The following is a 10373-nucleotide window of genomic DNA, read 5'->3' as shown; positions in this document are numbered from 1 at the left end:
ATATACAACATAGATATTGATTGAGAGAGAGAGAGAGAGAGAGAGAGAGAGAGAGAGAGAGAGATTATTTTCAAATGGGTTATAATACTAGAAATAAGTTTTAAGCTTCCAGAGATCATGTTTGGACAGTGCATTCTTTTCTGCTTTTAAGAGGGTATGTCTGTTCTCTATTCTAATTGAACACACCCAAGAGAAAATTGGGGATGGTGGGGGAGGGGGAGGGAGGGGGAGAGGGTGTTTAGCAATAGATTGTTTTGATACTTAGATTATCCTTGGGACACTGTGTGTTGTTGATACATTATTCACAGTAAAGAATTCATTAAATGCACAAGTTATGCTAAATTTATGGACTTACACAACATTACTTTGAAAACATGTAATGCATTGCTATTTATTTCCATTACATTTAGCATTACCCCAAGCCTGATATAAGCAATGCTGTAGATCCCTCATTAAATGCTATGAATTAATTTCCGCGTAAAATGTCGAGAAGCAACCCTCACGGATTTTAAAATCTCGCTTTTATTTTTCAGACAGTTTTGGGCTAAAGAAAATTATAACAAAAAATTGCTGATCGCGATTTTATATTCACGCAATTTGATACAAAACACCGGAATCGCGGAAATAAGTCCCCGCGTAAAATAGGGAATTTACAGTAACTGTTGCCTAATCCAATTATATTTATTGACATGTTAAATATGCTCGAACCAAATTATAGTCGATCATCAAATGCTTTCGAAACAAATATGTTCATGGGGCATATCTGTCATCGAAGTATTTTAAGCATGCAGTAAGAGTTCTCGAGAAGCAACCCTCGAGGATTTTAAAATCTCGCTTTTATTTTTCAGACAGTTTTGAACTAAAGAAAATTATATCAAAAAATTGCTGATCGCGATTTTATATTCACGCCATTTGATACAAAACACCGGAATCGCCGAAATAAGTCCCCGCGTAAAATAGGGAATTTACAGTAACTGTTGCCTAATCCAATTATATTTATTGACATGTTAAATATGCTCGAACCAAATTATAGTCGATCATCAAATGCTTTCGAAACAAATATGTTCATGGGACATATCAGTCATCGAAGTATTTTAAGCATGCAGTAAGAGTATAATAACTAGAGCAGAGCTCGTGGCAAAGCCACGAGTAGGTCTTCCGTTGTGGCTGCGGGTTGAAAATATGTGTGATATGTGTCAAACGATTATAATGACTAAACTTTCAGTTCTGCTTTTGTTATAAAAATGTGTTGTGATTGAAAGCCTGTATATAAGACGTGTTTTGAAAAAGAAAGGAAGAAAATGTTTTAGGAAAACTATTTGTCGAACACAGTTTGTGTAATCGTTTCAAAAGTTCTTTAAAAAATGAGATGTTTAATGGCGAGTTAAATTGTCAAAGGGTAGCAAGCATTGTTATAAACAGTATGTACTCATGATTCATATCAGGAATTGTATTTTTTTAAACCGAACCTGCCTACAAAACACGTAACCTTTTCTATTGCATAACTTCTTTATTGAAATCTTTCTAAATTTTTGAAGACAATGTGCAAGTTTTAGAATTATTACGTGCTGACAAAATTTAGTAATTAGTCAAGATTGATGGCTTCCCTGAACTTTTCTACAGGGAAATGTGTGTCGTCCGATATTATTTAATGATACGAGTAGACTTGGACATTCAAAATAATATATAATCAGCTAAAGAAAAAGATCAGCGGGAGAATTTATGCAAAAGCGAGCATCTAAATTTTACACCAGATGGTGCTGTTTCATAGAGACACCGCTATGTAACGTGAATTAAATAACCTTATTAACAGAAATGAATATTATTTTTCTCGACAATGTAATAATATGCAAAATCTTTATTTTTATGTCAGTGGGTTGACTAAATAAATTGAAAAAAAAACTTCAATTGCGCTTGCGTAAATTGGAATTCTGGGAAGGAATTAGACAGTCCGTGTAAGAGAAATTCGAAGAAGTTATGAAAATGGTCAGTTTCTAGATCAAACTGCGCATTGATGTATTAAAGGACTATCATGGGTATCGTCTGTACCCGCGGTCCGGAATCTGTATATGCAGTCATACATTGTATGTACATCGATACACCTTAACCTCCCCACCTACAGCCATACAAATTAGGGTGAAACTTTCATATACACATGCATAGTATTATAGTTCTGGAAACTATTTATCTTGTATTTTAATATATTGGGTATTCATTGTTCAGCTAAAATTAGTATTCCACTGGCTGTAGCTAACCTTGTAAGTAAGTTGAGTTGCATTACAACCTCATAATACACAACTTCAATTAAAAGTTGTTTTTTTTTAAATCAATTTTCATACAATTAGCAATAAATAAAATCCTCAATAACTCACATCTATCTCACTTAAGTTTAACTTTGAGAAGCGCATATATATCTGGGAGGCAGATATGTCGCTATATTATAGTCTGCAATTCAAGTGAATTATCATGGTCTTTAAAAGAAATAAGAAATCTGTCGACACTTGCAGTACTTTGATGATTTCTATGGCGATCGACTGCATTGCATAATGTAGTCGTACTTCCCAAGAACAAAATTTCCTTTGACTTCAAACTTTTGATTATAATACATGATGAATTATTCTGTTCATAACTATAAAAGTTTAGCGTGTTTAACAGGTTAATTTATTAGCCACATTCTCAGGTTACGATTTTACATCTTCAATGTGAAGATGATTGACTTCGAATAATAGTCTTTTTGTTTATAAAAGCACCCTTCCAACTGTTACTCAATTACATATGTTCTGAGAATCTTCGGTCGCACGTGGCGATTGATTTAACACAGACCGACCGAATTAACAAACGGGTGGGAAAATGACACACGTTGAGGAGAAAATGTTACACATAAGAAAAAGTCACCAAAAATGATTTTCGACAGTTCTGGGGATCTTTTCGGCAATTTAAAAAAAAATCCAGCGCGAGCACTTGTCAGCGGGGCGGGAGGAGGGGGGACGCAGCAATGAGTTCGCTTCCACACTGAAACGAACAACCATGTAGAAAAGACTACAGAGCGATTAATATGTGACCAATAGAACCTAATCTTAAGTTGTTTAAAACTCATGTGAATATTCTTTAAAATAATCATCAAATGCCTCAATTCTGGACAATTCAGGACATTATTTTATCGTGCTAGCACCTACCGCAAACATGTAACATGGAACTTTGATTATAATTTGATTTGATTTTTAAACTACCTTGTACGCTATCGTATAATTAAATCAATGCTTAATCAACTGTACAAGTAAAATAAATTTATCTTTTCATCTTAAACCTATATAATAGTTGAAAACACTATACAATTATTTAATGCTTTAGCAGTCAATAGACCAGAATATTTTTCCCGAGGTGCAGGGAACAGCTCAGTATGATCTATTGCCCGAGGCCAACGGCCGAGGGCAATAGATCATACTGAGCTGTTCCCTGCACCAAGGGAAAAATATTCTGGTCTATTGACTGCTAAAGCATTAAATAATTGTATAGTGTTAAATAATTGTTTTATTACCTAATTCCTTTTTTATTTTTCGGGACTTACAATTTGCATATTGCAGATGATTTTCGTGCCATTATGCAATATACTAAGATTTTTTTTTTCATCTTTTACATGCACAAAACCTGTTGCATGCATTACAACATCTCAATTTAATAGTTTACACAAAGAAGGGGGAATCTTCAACCTATTAGATTTTAAATACATGTAGTCTTTTACCTTATATCAGGCTTTAAAACTATTGCTTATTTGATACTCCATTTTGATAACATTGAATTTGGTTTCACCAAGTACTAAAAACAGTGTCTATGTAAAGGAATATACATTCCATGAGAACTATCGAAAGGATGTAACATTAACATACCAGCGTTCTGAAATACGTTGCCGGTCCAATAGATCGCAGTCTATTGACCGGCGGTCAATAGATCGCAGTCTATTGACCGGCGCTCCAATAGATCGAAGACTATTGACCGGCGGTCTAATAGATCAAATAGTTCAAAATAGACGCAAATATTTAATATGTAATAAAACATCAAAATCCCTTTGATTAGGTAATAAAATAAAATATAGTTCTGTCCGTGCAAAATATGAAACATGAACGCGTGATAAGGTACGTATAGAAGAACACGAGCCGACCGCGGATCACTTGTGCACTCGCGCTGGATCTCCTCGGCCATGTGCGAGGGATGATCATCATTTAATATTTGTGGGGGGGGGGGGGGTTAAATTTTTTTAGATATACAAACCAACCATTAATTTATGTCTGACGATGTTTCCGATTTGGAGTAATATCGTTCATTAATATTCACTTACACTCAAATTTTTAAAAAAATAAATACTGGATGAACAAACTTTTATAACATAAATTTAAAACAGTTCTTGTATTTACGGCTATATAAACTCAAACACGTTCATATTCATCTAAGTGTGCGTCGCGGTGTGCGAAACTTGTGTATTAGATAACCGCTAACCGCTAGGTAGTGCAGCCGTGGCTGATCTCCTTGACCGTGGATGAAGAATAGTTTACGTAAAGTTACAACGCACAGACACGCACAGCTCAGAACCCAGGAAGATTTGAAAATTTGCAGTATAATGACCATATTCTATCAAATAGAAGTTCTTTATTTTAAACTTGAAACCCACAATTGATCTATGTCTGATATTGCTTTAGATTGAAAATGACATAGCTTTTATCAATTAACTGAACGATTTCTGAAATGACACCTAATCGTTTAGTCCATAAGCTTTTATGTGTAATCAAAACTAAAACAATTCTTGAGTTTGCGGCTAAATAAACTCATATTTGAGAGACGCAACTCTCGTGTATTAAATAACCGCTGACCGCTAGCTAGGTAGCCCAGCCGCGACCATGGTTACCGATTTTCTCGGCCGCGGGCGAGGGAGAGTTTCGTTAACTTGGCCAAATTGCCGCGGGTACTGGTCAACACGTATTACTTTTTACCCTCATATTATGCAATATCCGAACACAGAAACAGTTTTATGAGATCAATAAAGTCACAAACAACATTTTTTGCAGCGACGCCCATATCGAAAAATTTACCGTTTTAGAGTTATGAGGCAAATACTTTTAAGGGATCTAGACCCCTCATTTTAGGGGCTAGCCCCTTTTTTATGGTATCAAATGAAAGCTCTTAATATTCTGCACAACTTTTGTTCTATATGTGACTAGAAAAAAATTACAACTAAAAAGTTATTGAGCAAAGATATAAGCAAAATTTAACATTTTTTGAAACCTAAATTTCGATCTAATTTTTTAAGAAGTAAACGTGGGTTAATCAAACATGTAAAACTAGGAGGACAACGTTCAAGATGTCTACATTAAAGATTTGTAAATTAAAACTACTTGCTACGGATCAACTCGGAGCCTTTGCAGGTACACGAGACCCACTAAAAAAATATTCAAAGGGGAGTAACTCAAAACCGGAAGTAGCGATTTCACAATCTTTTGTGCTATAGTAAGCTATTGTCATTTCCAATAAACCCTGAAAATTTGAATAAAATCTAACGACAAACAAGCGAGATATTACAGTTTAGGGAAACGTCTAGAAGAAAAAGAAGAAGAAAAATAATAATGAAGAATTTCCAACAGAATCAGTACAAGGTCTTCCGTTGGAAACGGAAGACCTTAATTACATTGAATGAAATCGTAGAGATTTATTTGTAGTCTACGCCCACTGATTCACGAACGGCATGTACTCAAGACAGTATGTCATTTTCTTGGAGCGGAGTGCTAGGCTAAGTGTTGCCTGTACACTCGTTCCCCCATCATAGGAAATCTCTCCGCCAGCAGCTGTTCCTCCGGGGGGTGGGTAACGGCAAAGCCGTCTTCTGTTTCTGTTTACTTACTACAATGTATCGCCTTTAAAGGTAAACAAATGATATTGATTTGATTGATTTTTTGTGTTCCATGTTTTATTTCGTTGTTTGAGTTAGGTTAATTTTGAAGAACAAATATGACTTATTGCATAACGAAGTTGACATTTATCCAAACATATCGACACAACAAAGTAAACACGTACATTTCTCAAAGAAAATATCGTTTTTAAACGAAATGTTCAAGATACCGGTATAATGTGTTGAATACCACTCAAAAACTTTAATTCATTTGAAATTGAATATCTTAAAAAAAACACACACACCATCGTCTTAAGCTACGATCTGTAGTCTGCATGGCTTTCTCCTCCAGACAGAATTGTACATATCGACCGTGATTTGCGACGATGTACATTACACCCACGGTCACTTTATTGTTTCTGCGACAAAATTACCAAAATATATACTTTTTTATGCCATAAAGTTTATACCATATAGTACTAGTTTAATTATAACACACTTGGAATCTTATTTAATCTCAAATTACGTGGATCAAAACAACGCATTCCGTGAACTGCAAATATTTTAGCTTTAAAGGGAGAAAAAGCGGACAAGTGTTTTGTACCATTCTGTTCTACAATTAATTATCTGCAAAATCATACCAACAGACTTACCCACGATGTAAAAAAATGACCCATAAGTATATGACAGACGTTTCCATGTATATGTACATGTAGTCGTTAACCTATTTAGGTGGTACTCTAAAATACCATGTTTAATCGCAATTTTTTTTTCTTTGGAAGTGACCATTTGTAACTGTTTAAAGTATTGGTTAATATATACATGTATATATGGAAAACTTTTTACTAGCGACGCATGGATTTGTTAAACCAAATTTGACGCAGACGTGACCATATACGGTGTATTCAGATATTTGTACAACTACATATTATTGTTGAAGCGATTCCAAGATCGGGTTTTTATCAGATTGTAAATCAAAATTTAAATATTAACTTTCAAGACTCCAAGATATTTGAGGGTTCAACTATATTGCAAGATGGAAATTCGTGAAACTGCTTTTTAAAACTGTTCGGCACGAGTTCGGTGTTTTAGCGTGTTGACATAGTGAAAGTGGTAATCTCTTTTTATTTTAAAGACTAGTGTTATCTCTCTTAATCTTAAATAGAAAAAAAAATATCAATTGCAATTATATGTTCAAAAAAAATATGCTCTATGGCACGGTGATTTCTTGCGTCAAATAGCATTAACTAGAGCAAGAGTAAAACGATCAGATCTTTTAATGTCGTAATATACAGTCTTTCTTTTGGTATGATTGCATGTACAGTGTAAGTGTGTTACCATTGCTACATGTGCATGGCAAAATTTCCTTTGTATTCTTTTGGTTCGTCTGAGAGAAGTACCTCTCTGAAGTACTTTGAAATATAGATGCAGAAAAACCTATAAAATCAAATCACACGAATATCAATAATTGGCGTATATATGCTGAGACATGTATGATGAAACTGATAATATAATTAAAGCATAAACAATTTTCATGGAAGGTTATGAAATTTCATCAATTTCATTAAATAAGTATGATAATAATTATGATATGTACAAATATGTTTTTACTTATGTAGTTTGAATATTTATGGAATTCTACATGCACCTTTTATTTATTTTTATTTGTTTAACTATTATACTTGTCAAAATTGTCTTAATCTATGAAATTATTTACAACTAATAATTAAATATATCAACGTACACTACGGCCAACGCGGTTTGCGTATTTACCGCGAGTCCTCGTGGTGTGAAATTGATCGCGGTTTAGCACAGGTAACTCAGGTAAAACCGCGCATCCTCGCGGTACAGCTTCTCACCTTGTCCACACCGTCGCGGTACTGTGAAACCAGTCCGAGGTGAAAACTGTTCTTGTTTTTAACGCGAGTTACCTCCCCCAATTTCCTCTCATACAGGAAATATAATTGAGGGAATTAATGAATAATAATTCATATTCTTTTATTTTATAAATGGAGTTGATTGTTACAATTTATTTATTTATTTTTTTTTAAGTTGGAGAAATAAAAGGAACGTGTAAATATGCTAACACAGAATTTTGTATACCCGATAGCGTCACATACAAATTAATTTTGGCACATTCATCGCTGACAATTCTTGGTTATCAATTAATATGATTAATTATATAATTAAAATTTTATCAAAATATCGTATTTGGCCTCGATAAAGGGGATACTAATCAGAGTTTCATTTACAATTTTTCATAATTAATTTTTACCTATAAAACATACCTTACACCTGGTCATTTCTCTTAATACGTTTAAAGAATTCGTTTAATGAATAACAAAGTACATGTAAATATAAAATGTTTTAAAGTGCACTAGCTTATCGCCGCTGCATCCCGAGTTCAATCCCCGTGATCGACATTGGTTGAATGGATATGCTGATTGCCCGCTTGGACACGTGGGTTTTCTCCGGGCACTTTGGCTTTCTCCCACATCGATGACCCCCTCGCGCTGACATCCGTGCCAACGAAAGATATTAATATAAGTTGTATAACTTGTTTATCAATCGTTTTGAAATAAAAAAAAAGGTTCAATCAGTTTAAGAAAAAGCTAATCTTAAAATCGTGTGTATTTAAAAACTGACTTTCCTACCCGATCTAGCAAAAGTATGATGTTTTGTGGGTCGCCCAATATTTATGTTGGTTGTTCAAAGCCCGGGATTTAAGAATATGAATGAATATTCATTTATTCTGGAGTATCCATCACACGTTAAAATTTCGCAGTGTCAGTACACCATCAGAGAAAGGTGAATTGCGTAACATTACGTATACAGTATGTGTATACAGAATTTGGGTGGTTGCCGTCGGGTAGGGTGACCTACAGCAATTAGGGGCTTGGGGTCCGCTAAATAGAAGTGTATAGTCTGTTCTTACAAACAGCGAAACTTTCTTGATAGAATAATTTAATTTCAAACAAATGAAAATTGTTTTTCAATTTAAATTCAAAGAAATTATTCTCCGTATTCATAACACAATGTTTACAAAATACATTAATAAAATTACCTTTTACTGATATGCTTTACACTCGATTGAAATACAATTAACAAACAGACTATAATCAGGGCTAATCAGGAATGGAGAGAGTAATTGAGAACACAGCTAAAGTAAATTTTATATACACATCTAGTATTTGTAATTTTTAAAATGGTAAAAATGTAATTGTTTGAATCAATGTAAATTTTTAATCATTATAGGAATCATATGAACATACGATGTGTGTTTGTGTGAATAAGTAAAAAAAAACTTCTTTACGCGATATGTGTTATGTTATAGATTCCTTTAGCCATGTTAAAATTAAAAAAGTTTTATTTTACAAATTTCTTAGAATCTTATAATTATATTTTGATTTTGGAGAGAGAGAGAGAGAGAGAGAGAGAGAGAGAGAGACGTAGGTCTCAACATTCGATAAGATCTCTCATGGCACGTAGTCAGAGCACGGGTGCTGTTACAGACAGGAAGTGTTATGTAATAGTTATACACACCCGTAAACACAGGGATAGCTTTTCTATTAATTGTGCTGTACTTGTGATTTTCTATAAACCTGTCTGAATCATGCATTATTTTCTCTTCATGCAGTAAAGAAAGAAAGCGCGTATGATCATGGACCTTTATATATACGTCCCTGGTATGATATATATTTCTGAAAACCATTTGTTCTTATGTGCATTTTAATAAGGATGCCGTTATGGCTACATGTACTACTTTAGCAGTTAACATAAAATATTAGTTATTTGAAATGAGAGAGGGAGAGGGGGTCTCAACATTTGATTTCTCACGGCACGTGGTCAGAGCACGGTTGCTGTCACAGACAGGAAGTGTTCAGTAATAGTTACACACCCGTAAACACAGGGACGTCTGATTTTCAATGTGCCTGTTTGAATTACATGTATGCATTATGTTGTTTTCGAATATAGGCGGTCTACCTAAAGCGCGTACGCCTTCATATATAAATTCTGAGAACGGCTACATGCATAAATACGTTACATGTAACTCTTGATGGCTCGAACTTCGATCGCTCGAAATGAGTCTACGGTCCAAATTTCCCCCAATATTACTAAGCAAATCTACTCTCTTGATCTCTCAAAACCCTTGATCCCTCGAAGTCAAACTTCAGTCCCGTTATCCATTATCTATTGGGTTTTTTTATTCTCTACCCCGAAGTGGCCGGTATATGCAAGCATTACCTAATTTTAACACCTACTTGATCATTTAAATGGCCCAAGGCGTTAGACGCGCGACCCGTGTAACGGGATGTTTCTTCAGGTGACACTTGTCCTGCAAGGTGATAATTGTTCCATGATTGACCATACCGTTGTCTTAACTATTATTAACACCGACCGCCTTAATTATGAGTATGAGTAATAAATATGAGTAAGATTAAGGGGAAACATACAAGTTGAGTTGATGCCTACCGTAGCGACCTAATAATAGTAC

Source organism: Crassostrea angulata, chromosome 8 (assembly GCF_025612915.1).
Source record: "Crassostrea angulata isolate pt1a10 chromosome 8, ASM2561291v2, whole genome shotgun sequence".
Taxonomy (NCBI): Eukaryota; Metazoa; Mollusca; class Bivalvia; order Ostreida; family Ostreidae; genus Magallana; species Magallana angulata.
Note: the sequence above shows the minus strand (reverse complement) of the source record.